The sequence below is a fragment of the Pseudophryne corroboree genome, unplaced genomic scaffold, assembly GCF_028390025.1.
Source record: "Pseudophryne corroboree isolate aPseCor3 unplaced genomic scaffold, aPseCor3.hap2 scaffold_2318, whole genome shotgun sequence".
Taxonomy (NCBI): domain Eukaryota; kingdom Metazoa; phylum Chordata; class Amphibia; order Anura; family Myobatrachidae; genus Pseudophryne; species Pseudophryne corroboree.
In genome coordinates, this window is record NW_026968971.1 from 16,233 (window position 1) to 37,982 (window position 21,750).

General features: G+C 41.3%; 5 non-coding genes and 1 pseudogene across 5 annotated transcripts; 4 read left to right on the forward strand and 2 right to left on the reverse strand.

Moving 5' to 3' along the window:
* Nucleotides 1-2,083: 2,083 nt before the first annotated feature.
* LOC135010263 (U1 spliceosomal RNA) lies at nucleotides 2,084-2,246 on the reverse strand. The gene has a single exon (XR_010209679.1). It is a non-coding gene; the product is annotated as a U1 spliceosomal RNA (small nuclear RNA).
* A 10,565-nt stretch (nucleotides 2,247-12,811) lies between these two features.
* Nucleotides 12,812-12,990, reverse strand: LOC135010283 (U1 spliceosomal RNA; annotated as a pseudogene).
* Nucleotides 12,991-16,751: 3,761 nt separating this feature from the next.
* LOC135010250 (U1 spliceosomal RNA) lies at nucleotides 16,752-16,915 on the forward strand. The gene has a single exon (XR_010209667.1). It is a non-coding gene; the product is annotated as a U1 spliceosomal RNA (small nuclear RNA).
* A 152-nt stretch (nucleotides 16,916-17,067) lies between these two features.
* On the forward strand, nucleotides 17,068-17,230 carry LOC135010269 (U1 spliceosomal RNA). The gene has a single exon (XR_010209685.1). It is a non-coding gene; the product is annotated as a U1 spliceosomal RNA (small nuclear RNA).
* A 671-nt stretch (nucleotides 17,231-17,901) lies between these two features.
* Nucleotides 17,902-18,065, forward strand: LOC135010254 (U1 spliceosomal RNA). The gene has a single exon (XR_010209671.1). It is a non-coding gene; the product is annotated as a U1 spliceosomal RNA (small nuclear RNA).
* Nucleotides 18,066-18,217: 152 nt separating this feature from the next.
* On the forward strand, nucleotides 18,218-18,381 carry LOC135010280 (U1 spliceosomal RNA). The gene has a single exon (XR_010209691.1). It is a non-coding gene; the product is annotated as a U1 spliceosomal RNA (small nuclear RNA).
* The last annotated feature ends 3,369 nt before the right edge of the window (nucleotides 18,382-21,750 follow it).

Consider the following 21,750-nt stretch of genomic DNA (forward strand, 5'->3'; position numbering starts at 1 on the left):
ATACCCCTTTTCTCTTTTCATAAGCAGACGAGGTTTGAAGCCAACCTTGACCCACTGCTTGGATGACATCACTTGCTGCCTTTCCAATGAAGCAAGTTTAATTTAATAATAGGTGAAAAACCATCCCTACAAAGGTGTTAATCAGATACTTGGCTTTGTGGACACTTTTCAGAGCACAAATTTGTTAGCATAAAAATAAAGCCAGAAAATGAAGAGCTGTTTAATCACTCAATTGGATTTTTCTGCCAGCATATTTCTTTTTCTCTGCAACCCACTGCTAAATTGTGCTTTGTGGCTGTTTTTTTTATAAAATCACTTAATCAAATCTAACTCTGATTACATCAGAGAAGGCCAGGTACCCTACACCATAAGAGGTGGTTTGAAATTTTTACTTGTCTACTTAAAGATCACCAAAATCTGATAACAAGGTCAATTACGTCCCTAGGTGGGATTGAACCACCAACCTTTTGGTTAACAACTGAACACGCTAACTGTTTGTGCCTCAGAGACACTTTGCGAAAGTACATACTGACAAAGGCTAATAAGCATTCATCTAGAACGTTTCCTAGAAAAACTTTAAAAAGTCAATAATCTGGAGAGTTTTTGTAAGATGTTTCTTCCATCAACCAATGAAGAAACACATTGGTACTTTCCCATGATGAGTGAGTGCTTCAGGATCTCTTGCACTTACATGTGCAGCAGAGTACTGTAATGGAAGCATGCTGGGTCCATAACCCAGAGGTAGGCAGATTGAAACTATCCTCTGCTATATGCATTGTTTTTTGTTAATTAAAGTAATCCAAAACTGGGATTGATATTTTTGCTCTTTTATTTTTACTTAAAGTACAATAACTTTTACCATTTTAATTTGTTTTAATAGTATATTGACAGTATTGTTTTCTTTCAAAAATCCACTTAATTTTCTTTACCCTATTATTAAAATGGTAATTGACAAAAACAAACTACATTGTCACCAGAAGAGCAGTACAAAATATACAAGTGATATATTAAAATCATCTTTCCAGCTTTAATTTCAATGATGCCTTGGTGCAACAATTTTGTGAGAAACATCTTCACCCATAAAGAAAGATTTTCTTAATTCCTTACCTGTGTGCTGATTAGATATCACCTTGTTTTCACATTAAACAGACTTCCCCTTGAGGAAGCAGCAAGGATGCAGTGACGTTTATGTTTCCTGGTGTCAACCTGTATTATTTCAGTAGACATTGAAATGAGGATGCATCTTGCTGCCTTTCCAATGAAGCAAGTTTAATTCAGTAATAGGTGAAAAACCATTCCTACTAAAGGTGTTAATCAGAGACTTGGCTTTGTGGACACTTTTCAGAGAGCAAATTTGTTAGCATAAACATAAAATCAGAAAATGAAGAGCTGTTTAATCACTCAATTGGACTTTTCTGCAGGCATAATTTTTTTTCTCTGCAACCCACTGCTAAATTGTGCTTCCTAGCTGTTTTTTATAAAATCACTTAATCAAATCTAACTCTGATTACATCAGAGAAGGCCGGGTACCCTACACCATAAGAGGGGGTTTGAAATTTTGACTTGTCTACTTAAAGATCACCAAAATCTGATAACAAGGTCAATTACGTCCCTGGGTGGGATTGAATCACCAACCTTTAGGTTAATAGCCATACACACTAACTGATTGCGCCATAGCGACACTTTGCGAAAGTACATACTGACAAAGGCTAATAAGCATTCATCTAGAACGTTTCCTAGAAAAACTTTAAAAAGTCAATAATCTGGAGAATTTTTGTAAGAAACACATTGGTACTTTCCCATGATGAGTGAGTGCTTCAGGATCTCTTGCACTTACATGGGCTATTAACCAAAAGGTTCCCACCCAGTGATGTAATTGACCTTGTGATCAGATTTTGGTGATCTTTAAGTAGACAAGTCAAAATTTCAAACCCCCTCTTATGGTGTAGGGTACCTGGCCTTCTCTGACGTAATCAGAGTTAGATTTAATTAAGGTGCGCAAGGGCATAGAAGGGAGCGGTTTAAGAAAAGAGAAGTGGAAACAGACAGCAAACTAGGCTGGAGAGAGACCTGAGACAAAGAGATCTGAATTATACGAGAGCCGACCAGGGGAAACACAAATTATGCAGTCAAGTTTCCCACATTTGGGGAAATCGCAGGAGCAGCACACCCAGAGTGCAATGGGTGAGCCTTGCCCTGGGAGAAGCACCTTCATGATCATAGTATCTCACCTGGCAGGTAAGTAGGAGTTGGGCTAGTGCTGGGGAGGGTCGCTGCTCGGGTACGCCCCTGTCAAGTGAAGGAGATCCAACTGAGGCAGCACAAGGGAACTCTCGAAAGAAGAACAAGGCTAGAGGAAGATCTGAGACAAAGAAATCTGACTTTTACCAGAGCTGACCAGAGGAAAGCACAAACACAGTACCCCACTACCACCAGGAAACATTAACGCCACTGCATCCTTGCTGCTTTCTCATGTGGTAGTCTATTTAATGTGAAAACAAGGTGATATCTAATTAGCACACAGAAAAGAAAATTAAGTGAATTTTTGAAAGAAAACAATACTGTCAATATACTATTAAAACAAATTAAAATGGTAAAAGTTATTGTACTTTAAGTAAAAATAAAAGAGCAAAAATGTCAATCCCAGTTTTGGATTACTTTAATTAACAAAAAAAATGCATATAGCAGAGGATAGTTTCAATCTGCCTACCTCTGGGTTATGGACCCAGCATGCTTCCATTACAGTACTCTGCTGCACATGTATGTGCAAGAGATCCTGAAGCACTCACTCATCATGGGAAAGTACCAATGTGTTTCTTCATTGGTTGATGGAAGAAACATCTTACAAAAACTCTCCACATTATTGACTTTTTAAAATGTTTCTAGGAAACGTTCTAGATGAATGCTTATTAGGCTTTTTCAGTATATGCTTTTGCAAAGTGTCGCTGTGGCGCAATCAGTTAGTGTGTAAGGCTATTAACCCAAAAGGTTGGTGGTTCAATCCCACCCAGGGACGTAATTGACCTTGTTATCAGATTTTGGTGATCTTTATGTAGACAAGTCAAAATTTCAAACCCCCTCTTATGGTGTAGGGTACCTGGCCTTCTCTGATGTAATCAGAGTTAGATTTGATTCAGTGATTTTATAAAAACAGCTAGGAAGCACAATTTAGCAGTGGGTTGCAGAGAAAAAGAAATATGCTGGCAAAAAAATCCAATTGAGTGATTAAACAGCTCTTCATTTTCTGGCTTTATTTTTATGCTAACAAATTTGTTCTCTGAAAAGTGTCCACAAAGCCAAGTCTCTGATTAACACCTTTGTAGGGATGGTTTTTCACCTATTACTAAATTAAACTTGCTTCATTGGAAAGGCAGCAAGATGCATCCTCATTTCAATATCTACAGAAATAATACAGGTTGACACCAGGAAACATTAACGCCACTGCATCCTTGCTGCTTTCTCATGTGGAAGTCTGTTTAATGTGAAAACAAGGTGATATCTAATTAGCACACAGGTAAGGAATTAAGAAAATCTTTATTTAAGGGTGAAGATGTTTCTCACAAAATCGTTGCCCCAATGCATCATTGAAATTCAAGCTGGAAAGATGATTTTAATATATCACTTGTACATTTTGTATTGCTCTTCTGGTGACAATGTAGTTTGTTTTTGTCAATTACCATTTTAATAATCGGGTAAAGAAAATTAATTGGATTTTTGAAAGAAAACAATACTGTCAATATACTATTAAAACAAATTAAAATGGTAAAAGTTATTGTACTTTAAGTAAAAATAAAAGAGCAAAAATATCAATCCCAGTTTTGGATTACTTTAATTAACAAAAAAAAATGCATATAGCAAAGGATAGTTTCAATCTGCCTACCTCTGGGTTATGGACCCAGCATGCTTCCATTACAGTACTCTGCTGCACATGTAAGTGCAAGAGGTCCTGAAGCACTCACTTATCATGGGAAAGTACCAATGTGTTTCTTCATTGGTTGATGGAAGAAACATCTTACAAAAACTCTCCACATTATTGACTTTTTAAAATGTTTCTAGGAAATGTTCTAGATATATGCTTATTAGCCTTTGTCAGTATGTACTTTTGCAAAGTGTCACTGTGGCGCAATCAGTTAGTGTGTATGGTTATTAACCAAAAGGTTGGTGGTTCAATCCCACCCAGGGACGTAATTGACCTTGTTATCAGATTTTGGTGATCTTTAAGTAGACAAGTCAAAATTTCAAACCCCCTGTTATGGTGTAGGGTACCTGGCCTTCTCTGATGTAATCAGAGTTAGATTTGATTCAGTGATTTTATAAAAACAGCTAGGAAGCACAATTTAGCAGTGGGTTGCAGAGAAAAAGAAATATGCTGGCAAAAAAATCCAATTGAGTGATTAAACAGCTCTTCATTTTCTGGCTTTATTTTTATGCTAACAAATTTGTTCTCTGAAAAGTGTCCACAAAGCCAAGTCTCTGATTAACACCTTTGTAGGGATGGTTTTTCACCTATTACTAAATTAAACTTGCTTCATTGGAAAGGCAGCAAGATGCATCCTCATTTCAATGTCTACTGAAATAATACAGGTTGACACCAGGAAACATTAACGCCACTGCATCCTTGCTGCTTTCGCATGTGGAAGTCTGTTTAATGTGAAAACAAGGTGATATCTAATTAGCACACAGGTAAGGAATTAAGAAAATCTTTATTTAAGGGTGAAGGTGTTTCTCACAAAATCGTTGCCCCAATGCATCATTGAAATTCAAGCTGGAAAGATGATTTTAATATATCACTTGTACATTTTGTATTGCTCTTCTGGTGACAATGTCGTTTGTTTTTGTCAATTACCATTTTAATAATAGGGTAAAGAAAATTAAGTGGATTTTTGAAAGAAAACAATACTGTCAATATACTATTAAAACAAATTAAAATGGTAAAAGTTATTGTACTTTAAGTAAAAATAAAAGAACAAAAATATCAATCCCAGTTTTGGATTACTTTAATTAACAAAAAAAAATGCATATAGCAGAGGATAGTTTCAATCTGCCTACCTCTGGGTTATGGGCCCAGCATTTTTCCATTGCAGTACTCTGCTGCACATGTAAGTGCAAGAGATCCTGAAGCACTCACTCATCATGGGAAAGTACCAATGTGTTTCTTCGTTGGTTGATGGAAGAAACATCTTACAAAAACTCTCCAGATTATTGACTTTTTAAAGTTTTTCTAGGAAACGTTCTAGATGAATGCTTATTAGCCTTTGTCAGTATGCACGTTTGTAAAGTGTCTCTGTGGCGCAATCTGTTAGTGTGTTTGGTTATTAATCAAAGGGTTGGTGGTTCAATCCCACCCAGGGATGTAATTGACCTTGTTATCAGATTTTGGTGATCTTTAAGTAGACAAGTCAAAATTTCAAACCCCCTTCTTATGGTGTAGGGTACCTGGCCTACTCTGATGTAATCAGAGTTAGATTTGAATAAGTGATTTTATAAAAAAAACAGCTAGGAAGCACAATTTAGCAGTGGGTTGCAGAGAAAAAGAAATATGCTGGCAGAAAAATCCAATTGAGTGATTAAACAGCTCTTCATTTTCTGGCTTTATTTTTATGCTAACGAATTTGTTCTCTGAAAAGTGTCCACAAAGCCAAGTATCTGATTAACATATTTGTAGGGATGGTTTTTCACCTATTACTAAATTAAACTTGCTTCATTGGAAAGGCAGCAAGATGCATCCTCATTTCAATATCTACTGAAATAATACAGGTTGACACCAGGAAACATTAACGCCACTGCATCATTGCTGCTTTCTCATGTGGAAGTCTGTTTAATGTGAAAACAAGGTGATATCTAATTAACACACAGGTAAAGAATTAAGAAAATCTTTATTTAAGGGTGAAGATGTTTCTCACAAAATCGTTGCCCCAATGCATCATTGAAATTCAAGCTGGAAAGATGATTTTAATATATCACTTGTACATTTTGTATTGCTCTTCTGGTGACAATGTAGTTTGTTTTTGTCAATTACCATTTTAATAATCGGGTAAAGAAAATTAATTGGATTTTTGAAAGAAAACAATACTGTCAATATATTATTAAAACAAATTAAAATGGTAAAAGTTATTGTACTTTAAGTAAAAATAAAAGCTAAAATATCAATCCCAGTTTTGGATTACTTTAATGAACAAAAAAAAATGCATATAGCAAAGGATAGTTTCAATCTGCCTACCTCTGGGTTATGGGCCCAGCATGCTTCCATTGCAGTACTCTGCTGCACATGTAAGTGCAAGAGATCCTGAAGCACTCACTCATCATGCGAAAGTACCAATGTGTTTCTTCATTGGTTGCTGGAAGAAACATCTTACAAAAACTCTCCAGATTATTGACTTTTTAAAGTTTTTCTAGGAAACGTTCTAGATGAATGCTTATTAGTCTTTGTCAGTATGTACTTTTCGCAAAGTGTCTCTGTGGCGCAATCGGTTAGTGTGTTCAGCTATTAATCAAAAGGTTGGTGGTTCAATCCCATCCAGGGACGTAATTGACCTTGTGATCAGATTTTGGTAATATTTAAGTAGACAAGTCAAAATTGCAAACCCCCTCTTATGGTGTAGGGTACCTGGCCTTCTCTGATGTAATCAGAGTTAGATTTCATTAAGTGATTTTATAAAAAAACAGCTAGGAAGCACAATTTAGCAGTGGGTTGCAGAGAAAAAGAAAAATGCTGGCAGAAAAATCCAATTGAGTGATTAAACAGCTCTTCATTTTCTGGCTTTATTTTTATGATAACAAATTTGTTCTCTGAAAAGTGTCCACAAAGCCAAGTATCTGATTAACATCTTTGTAGGGATGGTTTTTCACCTATTACTAAATTAAACTTGCTTCATTGGAAAGGCAGCAAGATGCATCCTCATTTCAATATCTACGGAAATAATACAGGTTGACACCAGGAAACATTAACGCCACTGCATCTTTGCTGTTTTCTCATGTGGAAGTCTGTTTAATGTGAAAACAAGGTGATATCTAATTAGCACACAGGTAAGGAATTAAGAACATCTTTATTTAAGGGTGAAGATGTTTCTCACAAAATCGTTGCCCCAATGCATCATTGAAATTCAAGCTGGAAAGATGATTTTAATATATCACTTGTACATTTTGTATTGCTCTTCTGGTGACAATGTAGTTTGTTTTTGTCAATTACCATTTTAATAATCGGGTAAAGAAAATTAATAGGATTTTTGAAAGAAAACAATACTGTCAATATACTATTAAAACAAATTAAAATGGTAAAAGTTATTGTACTTTAAGTAAAAATAAAAGAGCAAAAATATCAATCCCAGTTTTGGATTACTTTAATTAACAAAAAAAATGCATATAGCAGAGGATAGTTTCAATCTGCCTACCTCTGGGTTATGGACCCAGCATGCTTCCATTACAGTACTCTGCTGCACATGTAAGTGCAAGAGATCCTGAAGCACTCACTCATCATGGGAAAGTACCAATGTGTTTCTTCATTGGTTGATGGAAGAAACATCTTACAAAAACTCTCCACATTATTGACTTTTTAAAATGTTTCTAGGAATCGTTCTAGATGAATGCTTATTAGCCTTTGTCAGTATGTACTTTTGCAAAGTGTAGCTGTGGCGCAATCAGTTAGTGTGTAAGGCTATTAACCAAAAGGTTGGTGATTCAATCCCACCAAGGGACTTAATTGACCTTGTTATCAGATTTTGGTGATCTTTAAGTAGACAAGTCAAAATTTCAAACCCCCTATTATGGTGTAGGGTACCTGGCCTTCTCTAATGTAATCAGAGTTAGATTTGATTCAGTGATTTTATAAAAACAGCTAGGAAGAACAATTTAGCAGTGGGTTGCAGAGAAAAAGAAATATGCTGGCAGAAAAATCCAATTGAGTGATTAAACAGCTCTTCATTTTCTGGCTTTATTTTTATACTAACAAATTTGTTCTCTGAAAAGTGTCCACAAAGCCAAGTCTCTGATTAACACCTTTGTAGGGATGGTTTTTCACCTATTACTAAATTAAACTTGCTTCATTGGAAAGGCAGCAAGATGCATCTTCATTTCAATGTCTACTGAAATAATACAGGTTGACACCAGGAAACATTAACGCCACTGCATCCTTGCTGCTTTCGCATGTGGAAGTCTGTTTAATATGAAAACAAGGTGATATCTAATTAGCACACAGGTAAGGAATTAAGAAAATCTTTATTTAAGGGTGAAGATGTTTCTCACAAAATCGTTGCCCCAATGCATCATTGAAATTCAAGCTGGAAAGATGATTTTAATATATCACTTGTACATTTTGTATTGCTCTTCTGGTGACAATGTAGTTTGTTTTTGTCAATTACCATTTTAATAATCGGGTAAAGAAAATTAAGTGGATTTTTGAAAGAAAACAATACTGTCAATATACTATTAAAACAAATTAAAATGGTAAAAGTTATTGTACTTTAAGTAAAAATAAAAGAGCAAAAATATCAATCCCAGTTTTGGATTACTTTAATTAACAAAAAAAAATGCATATAGCAGAGGATAGTTTCAATCTGCCTACCTCTGGGTTATGGACCCAGCATGCTTCCATTACAGTACTCTGCTGCACATGTAAGTGCAAGAGGTCCTGAAGCACTCACTTATCATGGGAAAGTACCAATGTGTTTCTTCATTGGTTGATGGAAGAAACATCTTACAAAAACTCTCCACATTATTGACTTTTTAAAATGTTTCTAGGAATCGTTCTAGATGAATGCTTATTAGCCTTTGTCAGTATGTACTTTTGCAAAGTGTAGCTGTGGCGCAATCAGTTAGTGTGTAAGGCTATTAACCAAAAGGTTGGTTATTCAATCCCACCCAGGGACTTAATTGACCTTGTTATCAGATTTTGGTGATCTTTAAGTAGACAAGTCAAAATTTCAAACCCCCTGTTATGGTGTAGGGTACCTGGCCTTCTCTGATGTAATCAGAGTTAGATTTGATTCAGTGATTTTATAAAAACAGCTAGGAAGCACAATTTGGCAGTGGGTTGCAGAGAAAAAGAAATATGCTGGCAGAAAAATCCAATTGAGTGATTAAACAGCTCTTCATTTTCTGGCTTTATTTTTATGCTAACTAATTTGTTCTCTGAAAAGTGTCCACAAAGCCAAGTATCTGATTAACATATTTGTAGGGATGGTTTTTCACCTATTACTAAATTAAACTTGCTTCATTGGAAAGGCAGCAAGATGCATCCTCATTTCAATATCTACTGAAATAATACAGGTTGACACCAGGAAACATTAACGCCACTGCATCCTTGCTGCTTTCTCATGTGGAAGTCTGTTTAATGTGAAAACAAGGTGATATCTAATTAGCACACAGGTAAGGAATTAAGAAAATCTTTATTTAAGGGTGAAGATGTTTCTCACAAAATCGTTGCCCCAATGCATCATTGAAATTCAAGCTGGAAAGATGATTTTAATATATCACTTGTACATTTTGTATTGCTCTTATGGTGACAATGTAGTTTGTTTTTGTCAATTACCATTTTAATAATAGGGTAAAGAAAATTAAGTGGATTTTTGAAAGAAAACAATACTGTCAATATACTATTAAAACAAATTAAAATGGTAAAAGTTATTGTACTTTAAGTAAAAATAAAAGCTAAAATATCAATCCCAGTTTTGGATTACTTTAATGAACAAAAAAAAAAATTCATATAGCAAAGGATAGTTTCAATCTGCCTACCTCTGGGTTATGGGCCCAGCATGCTTCCATTGCAGTACTCTGCTGCACATGTAAGTGCAAGAGATCCTGAAGCACTCACTCATCATGCGAAAGTACCAATGTGTTTCTTCATTGGTTGCTGGAAGAAACATCTTACAAAAACTCTCCAGATTATTGACTTTTTAAAGTTTTTCTAGGAAACGTTCTAGATGAATGCTTATTAGTCTTTGTCAGTATGTGCTTTTAGCAAAGTGTCTCTGTGGCGCAATCGGTTAGTGTGTTCAGCTATTTATCAAAAGGTTGGTGGTTCAATCCCACCCAGGGACGTAATTGACCTTGTGATCAGATTTTGGTGATATTTAAGTAGACAAGTCAAAATTGCAAACCCCCTCTTATGGTATAGGGTACCTGGCCTTCTCTGATGTAATCAGAGTTAGATTTGATTAAGTGATTTTATAAAAAAACAGCTAGGAAGCACAATTTAGCAGTGGGTTGCAGAGAAAAAGAAAAATGCTGGCAGAAAAATCCAATTGAGTGATTAAACAGCTCTTCATTTTCTGGCTTTATTTTTATGATTACAAATTTGTTCTCTGAAAAGTGTCCACAAAGCCAAGTATCTGATTAACATCTTTGTAGGGATGGTTTTTTACCTATTACTAAATTAAACTTGCTTCATTGGAAAGGCAGCAAGATGCATCCTCATTTCAATATCTACGGAAATAATACAGGTTGACACCAGGAAACATTAACGCCACTGCATCTTTGCTGTTTTCGCATGTGAAAGTCTGTTTAATGTGAAAACAAGGTGATATCTAATTAGCACACAGGTAAGGAATTAAGAAAATCTTTATTTAAGGGTGAAGGTGTTTCTCACAAAATCGTTGCCCCAATGCATCATTGAAATTCAAGCTGGAAAGATGATTTTAATATATCACTTGTACATTTTGTATTGCTCTTCTGGTGACAATGTAGTTTGTTTTTGTCAATAACCATTTTAATAATAGGGTAAAGAAAATTAAGTGGATTTTTGAAAGAAAACAATACTGTCAATATACTATTAAAACAAATTAAAATGGTAAAAGTTATTGTACTTTAAGTAAAAATAAAAGAGCAAAAATATCAATCCCAGTTTTGGATTACTTTAATTAACAAAAAAAAATGCATATAGCAGAGGATAGTTTCAATCTGCCTACCTCTGGGTTATGGGCCCAGCATTTTTCCATTGCAGTACTCTGCTGCACATGTAAGTGCAAGAGATCCTGAAGCACTCACTCATCATGGGAAAGTACCAATGTGTTTCTTCGTTGGTTGATGGAAGAAACATCTTACAAAAACTCTCCAGATTATTGACTTTTTAAAGTTTTTCTAGGAAACGTTCTAGATGAATGCTTATTAGCCTTTGTCAGTATGTACGTTTGTAAAGTGTCTCTGTGGCGCAATCTGTTAGTGTGTTTGGTTATTAATCAAAGGGTTGGTGGTTCAATCCCACACAGGGATGTAATTGACCTTGTTATCAGATTTTGGTGATCTTTAAGTAGACAAGTCAAAATTTCAAACCCCCTTCTTATGGTATAGGGTACCTGGCCTTCTCTGATGTAATCAGAGTTAGATTTGATTAAGTGATTTTATAAAAAAACAGCTAGGAAGCACAATTTAGCAGTGGGTTGCAGATAAAAAGAAAAATGCTGGCAGAAAAATCCAATTGAGTGATTAAACAGCTCTTCATTTTCTGGCTTTATTTTTATGATTACAAATTTGTTCTCTGAAAAGTGTCCACAAAGCCAAGTATCTGATTAACATCTTTGTAGGGATGGTTTTTCACCTATTACTAAATTAAACTTGTTTCATTGGAAAGGCAGCAAGATGCATCCTCATTTCAATATCTACGGAAATAATACAGGTTGACACCAGGAAACATTAACGCCACTGCATATTTGCTGTTTTCTCATGTGGAAGTCTGTTTAATGTGAAAACAAGGTGATATCTAATTAGCACACAGGTAAGGAATTAAGAAAATCTTTATTTAAGGGTGAAGATGTTTCTCACAAAATCGTTGCCCCAATGCATCATTGAAATTCAAGCTGGAAAGATGATTTTAATATATCACTTGTACATTTTGTATTGCTCTTCTGGTGACAATGTAGTTTGTTTTTGTCAATTACCATTTTAATAATCGGGTAAAGAAAATTAATTGGATTTTTGAAAGAAAACAATACTGTCAATATACTATTAAAACAAATTAAAATGGTAAAAGTTATTGTACTTTAAGTAAAAATAAAAGAGCAAAAATATCAATCCCAGTTTTGGATTACTTTAATTAACAAAAAAAAATGCATATAGCAGAGGATAGTTTCAATCTGCCTACCTCTGGGTTATGGACCCAGCAAGCTTCCATTACAGTACTCTGCTGCACATGTAAGTGCAAAAGATCCTGAAGCACTCACTCATCATGGGAAAGTACCAATGTGTTTCTTCATTGGTTGATGGAAGAAACATCTTACAAAAACTCTCCACATTATTGACTTTTTAAAATGTTTCTAGGAATCGTTCTAGATGAATGCTTATTAGCCTTTGTCAGTATGTACTTTTGCAAAGTGTCGCTGTGGCGCAATAAGTTAGTGTGTAAGGCTATTAACCAAAAGGTTGGTGGTTCAATCCCACCCAGGGACTTAATTGACCTTGTTATCAGATTTTGGTGATCTTTAAGTAGACAAGTCAAAATGTCAAACCCCCTGTTATGGTGTAGGGTACCTGGCCTTCTCTGATGTAATCAGAGTTAGATTTGATTCAGTGATTTTATAAAAACAGCTAGGAAGCACAATTTAGCAGTGGGTTGCAGAGAAAAAGAAATATGCTGGCAGAAAAATCCAATTGAGTGATTAAACAGCTCTTCATTTTCTGGCTTTATTTTTATGCTAACAAATTTGTGCTCTGAAAAGTGTCCACAAAGCCAAGTATCTGATTAACACCTTTGTAGGGATGGTTTTTCACCTATTATTAAATTAAACTTGCTTCATTGGAAAGGCAGCAAGTGATGTCATCCAAGCAGTGGGTCAAAGTTGGCTTCAAACCTCGTCTGCTTATGAAAAGAGAAAAGGGGTATGCAGGGCATGGTGGCCTTTTGCGGTGCTTGGATGACCCCTAGTTCGCATTAAATAATGCAGTCGAGTTTCCCACATTTGGGGAAATCACAGGGGTGAGCATACCCAGAATGCAATGAATGAACCGCACCCTGGGAGAACAGTCTTCATGACCATGGTATCTCCTATGCAAAATAAGTATGATTTGGGATAGGGCTGGGGAGGGCCGCTGCTCAGGCACATCTCTGTCAAGTAAAGGAGATTCAACTGAGGCAGCACAAGGGAACTCTCATCTGGGGACAACAACTGCAGGGAGAACACATATTTTCAGATGAACATGGGAGGGCAGAAGGCTGCCTAATACTGAAGCACCCCCAAACAACAAACCAAATGCAACAACTAGTGCAAGCATTCCTGGGGGAAGGCCTGCAGCAGATGGATTTGCATATGGCGATGTCATCCAAGCAGTGGGTCAAAGTTGGCTTCAACCCTCGTCTGCATATGAAAAGAGAAAAGGGGCGTGCAGGGCATGGCGGCCTTTTGCGGCACTTGGATGACCCCTAGTTCGCATTAAACACCTCCACCCTCCGTCGGTGTGGGGCTCATGTTGGCTATGCCCCAGCCCCTGAAGGATTCAAGCTGATTTCTTGCAGCAGCTGGGCACTGTAACAGCTCCAGAGCTGCTCTGTAAGGCAAGTAAAAGGGTGTGGGCCCTGCAGCACTACCTGTAGTTCGCATTGTGCGAGACCCCTAGTTCGCATTAAACACCCCCACCCTCCTTCGGTGTGGGGCTCATGTTGGCCATGCCCCAGCCCCTGAAGCATTCACGCTGATTTCTTGCAGCAGCTGGGCACTGTAACAGCACAAGAGCTGCTCTATAAGGCAAGTAAAAGGGTGTGGGCCCTGCAGCACTACCTGTAGTTTGCATTGTGCATTGGAAGGCACAAAGTAAGCAGACGGGAGGAGAAGTCAGGATAGTGCACAAGGGTATAGACGGGAGGGGCTCAAGAAAAAAGAAGTGGAAACAGACAGCAAACTAGGCTTCCAATGCACAATGCAAACTACAGGTAGTGCTGCAGGGCCCACACCCTTTTACTTGCCTTACAGAGCAGCTCTGGAGCTGTTTAATCACTCAATTGGATTTTTCTGCCAGCATAATTTTTCTCTTACGTCCTAGAGGATGCTGGGGACTCCGTAAGGATAGACGGGCTCCGCAGGAGACATGGGCACTTTAAGAAAGACTTTAGATCTGGGTGTGCACTGGCTCCTCCCTCTATGCCCCTCCTCCAGACCTCAGTTTACTACTGTGCCCAGAGGAGACTGGGTGCTTTTCAGGGAGCTCTCCTGAGTTTCCTGACAGAAAGTATATTTGTTAGATTTTTTTATTTTCAGGGAGCCTGCTGGCAACAGACTCCCTGCATCGAGGGGCGGAGGGGAGAGATGCACACCTACTTCTGTGAGTTGATAGGCTCTGCTTCTTAGGCTACTGTACAGCATTAGCTCCAGAGGGATCGGTACGCAGGTCTCACCCTCGCCGTCCGTCCCAGAGCCGCGCCGCCGTCCCCCTCGCAGAGCCGGAAGATAGAAGCCGGGTGAGTATGAGAAGAAAAGAAGACTTCAGAGGCGGCGGAAGACTTCATGATCTTCACTGAGGTAACGCACAGCAGTAAAGCTGTGCTCCATTGCTCCAATACACCTCACACACGGCAGTCAGTGTAAGGGTGAAGGGCGCAGGGGGGACGCCCTGGGCAGCAATATAGACCTCTCTTTGGCAAAATAAATATATATGCAGCTAGGCACTGTATATATATATAAGAGCCCCCGCCATTTTTTTACTATATTTCAGCGGGACAGAAGCCCGTCGCTGAGGGGGTGGGGCTTCTCCCTCAGCACTCACCAGCACCATTTTCTCCACAGCACCGCTGAGGGGAAGCTCCACGGACTCTCCCCTGCTTATACCACGGTAGAAAGAGGGTCTTAAAGAAGAGGGGGGCACATAATTAGGCGCATATATATATGGAAATACAGCGCTACTGGGTAAACATAAAATTATTGTGTTTTTTTCCTGGGTCATATAGCGCTGGGGTGTGTGCTGGCATACTCTCTCTCTCTGTCTCTCCAAAGGGCCTTGTTGGGGAACTGTCCTCAGATAAGAGGATTCCCTGAGTGTATGGTGTGTCGGTACACGTGTGTCGACATGTCTGAGGTAGAAGGCTCTCCTAGAGAGGAGCAGGAGCAAATTAATGTGGTGTCTCCATCGACAACGCCGACACCTGACTGGATGGATATGTGGAATGTTTTAAGTGCTAATGTAAACTTATTACACAAGAGATTAGACAAAGCTGAAGCTAGGGAACAGTCAGGGAGTCAACCCATGCCTGTCCCTATGTCGCAGGGACCTTCGGGGTCTCAAAAGCGCCCACTATCCCAAATAGTTGACACAGATACCGACACAGATTCTGACTCCAGTGTCGACTACGATGATGCAAAGTTACAGCCAAAATTGGCTAAATGTATTCGATATATGATTATTGCAATAAAAGATGTTTTGCACATCACAGAGTCCCCTGTCCCTGACACGAGGGTACACATGTATAAGGGAAAGAAACCTGAGATAACCTTTCCCCCCTCACATGAGTTGAACGAATTATGTGAAAAAGCTTGGGAATCTCCAGACAAAAAGCTGCAGATTCCCAAAAGGATTCTTATGGCGTATCCTTTCCCGCCAATGGACAGGATACGGTGGGAATCCTCCCCTAGGGTGGATAAAGCATTGACACGCTTATCCAAAAAGGTAGCGCTGCCATCCCAGGATACGGCTACCATCAGGGACCCTGCTGACCGCAAGCAGGAGGTTACCCTAAAGTCCATTTACACACATTCTGGTACCTTACTCAGACCGGCAATTGCGTCGGCCGGGGTTGTAGCGCGGTGGCAGCATGGACAGATACCTTATCAGCAGAGATTGAGACCCTAGATAAGGATGCTATGTTATTGACCATAGGGCATATAAAAGATGCTGTCCTATATATGAGAGATGCTCAAAGTGACATTAGTCTACTGGGTTCTAGAATAAACGCTATGTCGATTTCTGCTAGACGAGTCCTATGGACCCGGCAATGGACAGGTGATGCCGACTCAAAAAGGCATATGGAGGTTTTACCTTACAGGGGTGAGGAATTGTTTGGGAAAGGTCTCTCGGACCTAGTCTCCACAGCTACAGCTGGTAAATCAAATTTTTTGCCTTATATTCCCTCACAGCCTAAGAAAGCACCACATTATCAAATGCAGTCCTTTCGATCACAGAGAAACAAGAAAGTACGAGGTGCGTCCTTTCTTGCCAGAGGTAAGGGCAGAGGGAAGAAGCTGCACAACACAGCTAGTTCCCAGGAACAGAAGTCCTCCCCGGCCTCCACAAAATCCACCGCATGACGCTGGGGCTCCGCTAAAGGAGTCCGCCCAGTTGAGGGCACGTCTTCGAGTTTTCAGCCACATCTGGGTTCATTCGCAGGTGGATCCCTAGGCAATAGAAATTGTTTCTCAGGGTTACAAGCTGAAATTCGAAGAGGTGCCTCCTCGCCGGTTTTTCAAATCGGCCCTACCATCTTCTCCCCAGGAAAGGGAGATAGTGTTAAATGCAATTCACAAATTGTATCTTCAACATATGCAGATGAGGGTTCCAGCCAACTTTGGCCCACTGCTTGGATGACTTTACCGTATGTAAATCCGTCTTCTGCAGACCTTCTCCCAGGAATGCTTGTACTAGTTGTTGCATTTGGTTTGTTGTTTGGGCGTGCTTCAGTATTAGGCAGCCTTCTGCCCTCCCATGTTCATCTGAAAATATGTGTTCTCCCGGCAGTTGTTGTCCCCAGATGAGAGTTCCCTTGTGCTGCCTCAGTTGAATCTCCTTTACTTGACAGAGATGTGCCTGAGCAGCGGCCCTCCCCAGCCCTATCTCAAATCATACTTATTTTGCATAGGAGATACCATGGTCATAAAGATTGTTCTCCCAGGGTGAGGTTCATTCATTGCATTCTGGGTATGCTGACCCCTGTGATTTCCCCAAATGTGGGAAACTCAACTGCATTATTTGTGGTAGTGGGGGACTGTGTTTGTGTTTTCCTCTTGTCAGCTCTGGTAAAAGTCAGATTTCTTTGTCTCAGATCTTCCTCTAGCCTTGTTCTTCTTTCGAGAGTTCCATTGTGCTGCCTCAGTTTGATCTCCTTCACTTGACAGGGGGGTACCCGAGCAGCGACCCTCCCCAGCTCTAGCCCAACTCCTACATACCTGCCAGGTGAGATACTATGATCATGAAGGTGCTTCTCCCAGGGCAAGGCTCACCCATTGCACTCTGGGTGTGCTGCTCCTGCGATTTCCCCAAATGTGGGAAACTTGACTGCATAATTTGTGTTTCCCCTGGTCGGCTCTCGTATAATTCAGATCTCTTTGTCTCAGGTCTCTCTCCAGCCTAGTTTGCTGTCTGTTTCCACTTCTGTTTTCTTGAGCCGCTCCCTTCTATGCCCTTGCGCACTATCCTGACTTCTCCCGTCTGCTTACTTTGTGCCTTCCAACGCACAATGCGAACTACAGGTAGTGCTGCAGGGCCCACACCCTTTTACTTGCCGTACAGAGCAGCTCTGGAGCTGTTACAGTGCCCAGCTGCTGCAAGAAATCAGCTTGAATGCTTCAGGGGCTGGGGCATAGCCAACATGAGCCCCACACCGAAGGAGGGTGGAGGTATTTAATGCGAACTAGGGGTCATCCAAGCACCGCAAAAGGCCGCCATGCCCTGCATAACCCTTTTCTCTTTTCATATGCAGATGAGGGTTCCAGCCAACTTTGGCCCACTGCTTGGATGACATCACCGTATGCAAATCCGTCTTCTGCAGACCTTCTCCCAGGAATGCTTTTACTAGTTGTTACATTTGGTTTGTTGTTTGGGGGTGCTTCAGTATTAGGCAGCCTTCTGCCCTCCCATGTTCATCTGAAAATATGTGTTCTCCCTGCAGTTGTTGTCCCCAGATGAGAGTTCCCTTGTGCTGCCTCAGTTGAATCTCCTTTACTTGACAGAGATGTGCCTGAGCAGCGGCCCTCCCCAGCCCTATCCCAAATCATACTTATTTTGCATAGGAGTTTCCATGGTCATGAAGATTGTTCTCCCAGGGTGAGGTTCATTCATTGCATTCTGGGTATGCTGACCCCTGTGATTTCCCCAAATGTGGGAAACTCGACTGCATTAATTGTGGTAGTGGGGGACTGTGTTTGTGCTTTCCTCTGGTCAGCTCTGGTAAAAGACAGATTTCTTTGTCTCAGATCTTCCTCTAGCCTTGTTCTTTTTTCGAGAGTTTCCTTGTGCTGCCTCAGTTGGATCTCCTTCACTTGACAGGGGGGTATCCGAGCAGCGACCCTCCCCAGCTCAAGCCCAACTCCTACTTACCTGCCAAGTGAGATACTATGATCAGGAAGGTGCTTCTACCAGGGCAAGGCTCACCCATTGCACTCTGGGTGTGCTGCTCCTACGATTTCCCCAAATGTGGGACACTTGACTGCATAATTTGTGTTTCCTCTGGTCGGCTACTCGTATAATTCAGATCTCTTTGTCTCAGGTCTCTCTCCAGCCTAGTTTGCTGTCTGTTTCCACTTCTCTTTTCTTGAGCCCCTGCCTTCTATGCCCTTGTGCACTCTCCTGACTTCTCCTGTCTGCTTACTTTGTGCCTTCAAACGCACAATGCAAACTACAGGTAGTGCTGCAGGGCCAACACCCTTTTACTTGCCTTACAGAGCAGCTCTGGAGCTGTTACAGTGCCCAGCTGCTGCAAGAAATCAGCTTGAATGCTTCAGGGGCTGGGGCATAGCCAACATGAGCAGCAAGATGCAGCACTGGACTATTAGTAATGTACTGTTGTATGCTGAGCACCACAATGCAGCACAAGACAATGAGCAGTGATACTGAGCACTGATGAGGATACTACAGAGAACTGACACTGAGCAGGAGAGACACACTACTAGTATTACTGAGCAGCAATAAGTAACCACTGATACTGGGCACTGATATTGAGATTTCCACTGAGAGAACATAGCCACGTCCTCTCCGCTCTCTCTTCAATGCACGAGTAAAAATGGCGGCAACGCGCAGCTCTTTATATGGAATCCGAATCTCGCGAGAATCCGACAGCGGGATGATGACATTTTCCCTTGTTCAGGTTTTCCGAGTCAGGCGGGAACAACCGAGCCTGCCTCGGACCAGTGTAAACCACGTGGAGTTCGTCGGGAATTCGGTTCTCGGAGAACCGAACCCGCTCCTCTATATATACTATATTACTATGTTACTGTAGTATACAGAACACCACAATGCAATGAGCAGTGATAGTGAGCACTGATGAGGATACTAGAACTGACACTGAGCAGCAAGATGCAGCACTGGACTATTAGTAATGTACTGTAGTATGCTGAGCACCACAATGCAGCACAAGACAATGAGCAGTGATACTGAGCACTGATGAGGATACTACTGAGAACTGACACTGAGCAGGAGAGACACACTACTAGTATTACTGAGCAGCAATAAGTAACCACTGATACTGAGCACTGATATTGAGATTTCCACTGAGAGAACATAGCCACGTCCTCTCCGCTCTCTCTTCAATGCACGAGTAAAAATGGCAGCAACGCGCAGCTCTTTATATGTTACAGTGCCCAGCTGCTGCAAGAAATCAGCTTGAATGCTTCAGGGGATGGGGCATGGCCAACATGAGCCCCACACCAAAGGAGGGTGGGGGTGTTTAATGCAAACTAGGGGTCATCCAAGCACTGCAAAAGGCCGCCATGCCCTGCATGCCCCTTTTCTCTATGGAATCCGAATCAGCATGAATGCTTCAGGGGATGGGGCATGGCCAACATGAGCCCCACACCAAAGGAGGGTGGGGGTGTTTAATGCGAACTAGGGGTCATCCAAGCACTGCAAAAGGCCGCCATGCCCTGCATGCCCCTTTTCTCTTTTTATATGCAGATGAGGGTTCCAGCCAACTTTGGCCCACTGCTTGGATGACATCACCGTATGCAAATCCTTCTGCTGCAGACCTTCCCCCAGGAATGCTTGTACTAGTTGTTGGATATGGTTTGATATTTGATGGTGCTTCAGTATTAGGCAGCCTTCCGCCCTCCCATGTTCATCTGAAAAGATGTGGTCTCCCTGCAGTTGTTGTCCCCAGACGAGAGTTCCCTTGTGCTTCCTCAGTTGAATCTCCTTAACTTGACGGGGGAGGGGCTGCCCGAGCTGCCACCCTCCCCAGCCCTATCCCAACTCATACTTATTTTACATATTAGATCTCTTGATCATGAAGATTGTTCTCACAGGGTGAGGTTCATCCATTATATTTTAAAATAGGAAGGTACAAATTACATATTTGAATTGCATCTATGTGCTGGATTCAAATGTCCCCCCCCCCTTCCTTTCTCAATTGTGCCCGTCAGCAGCTATTCTAAGGTTGCTGCCAATGGGTGTGACACATTCATTTCTTCTGTGGGGTACACTGGACTCCACAAGGATTCACATTGGGGTGTAGAGTAGGATCTTGATCTGAGGCACCAACCGGCTCAAAGCTTTTGACTGTTCCCAAGAAGCTCAGTGCATTCTCCTCTATAACCCCGCTTCCATGAACAGGGAGCTCAGTTTGTAGTTGGTGCCTTCAGTAGCAGGCCAATTAACAGGGGCCTGCCTCAGGCAGCCTATTCTTAGCTATTAATTTTGACAAGAAAAGAAGAACTTGTTTTATGAGAATCTACAAGGGCTGCAGCAGGCTAGGTCTAATAGACATCTTTACTGCAGCTTCATCACTCCCAGCGGCGCTGTATACTCCCGTGCCCTGGTTGCTGGGTCACTGCAGCGGAGGCTCCGGTTTCATCCTAAGGTCAGTCACACACACACCACCCTTCCGGATCACGAGGCCGCTGATGAAGGGGAGCGAGGCCGTAGGGGGTGGGCCGTGTGCGCACTGCGGTGGACACTGATTACTGGGCAGCCGCTCCACTAGCCACCAGGTACAGTTAAGGAGCACAGGTCTGGGGGTTTTTCTCCTATATTAACCCAATTTTGTACTGCCCGCAGCGCATTGTGATAGGTAATAGGGCCTGATTCAGGTTGGATTGCAATCACAATAAGCGATCCAACTGCAAAAATTGCTAAGAGCATACGCATGTGCCTGCATTTTCTGCGGCACCCCGCAGAGAATGTGATCGCCTCTGCCTGTCAATCGGGGCGGGGAAGGGGGGGAGAGGTGGGTCAGCAACACTCCATTTCCAAGTCAGGGATGGAGCGGTGCGGGGGCAAGGCTTCAAAATGGGGTCTGCAACGGAGGAGACACAGGGGGCGTGGTCACAGCGGCTGTATGACATCACATTCAGCCGCTGTGATCACAAAAATGGTGGCGGCTTCCTGCGCGCACATACAGTCTGCACCAGCAGGAGCCTACACCATTTTTTATGATCACGCTGAACTGCAGTGCGACTGCAATTACAGCATGGTCAAGAAGGGAGGCGTCATGCTGGGTGGCCATGCCCTGTCACTGTGCAGGAGCCAGCACCGCTCACACACTAGTCCCCGGGTGCAGCCCCCAACCCCCGGGACACCCGGAGCAACAAAATGTAGATTCAGGCCACCAGGCCACGCCCCTACCTATGAAACCATGCCTCCTTTTTACCATTGCGCTGCTTATCTGCGCGCACTGCATTACAATCTCCCTCGCCACCTCTCTGGGTGTCACCAGTGATAGTGACACCTCTGCCATGCTTGTAGCAGCTGGTCCTAAGATCTACGCCTCACACCCTGAGTGTTTGCCCTTGTGACTTGTTGATCATCATAGCGAAGCAGATGCTTACAGAAAACTGCAGGGGCTTAGATTGAAAATAAAAAAAATGATGGGTATAAGGTAGAGAGGAGCGGGTTCGGTTCTCCGAGAACCGA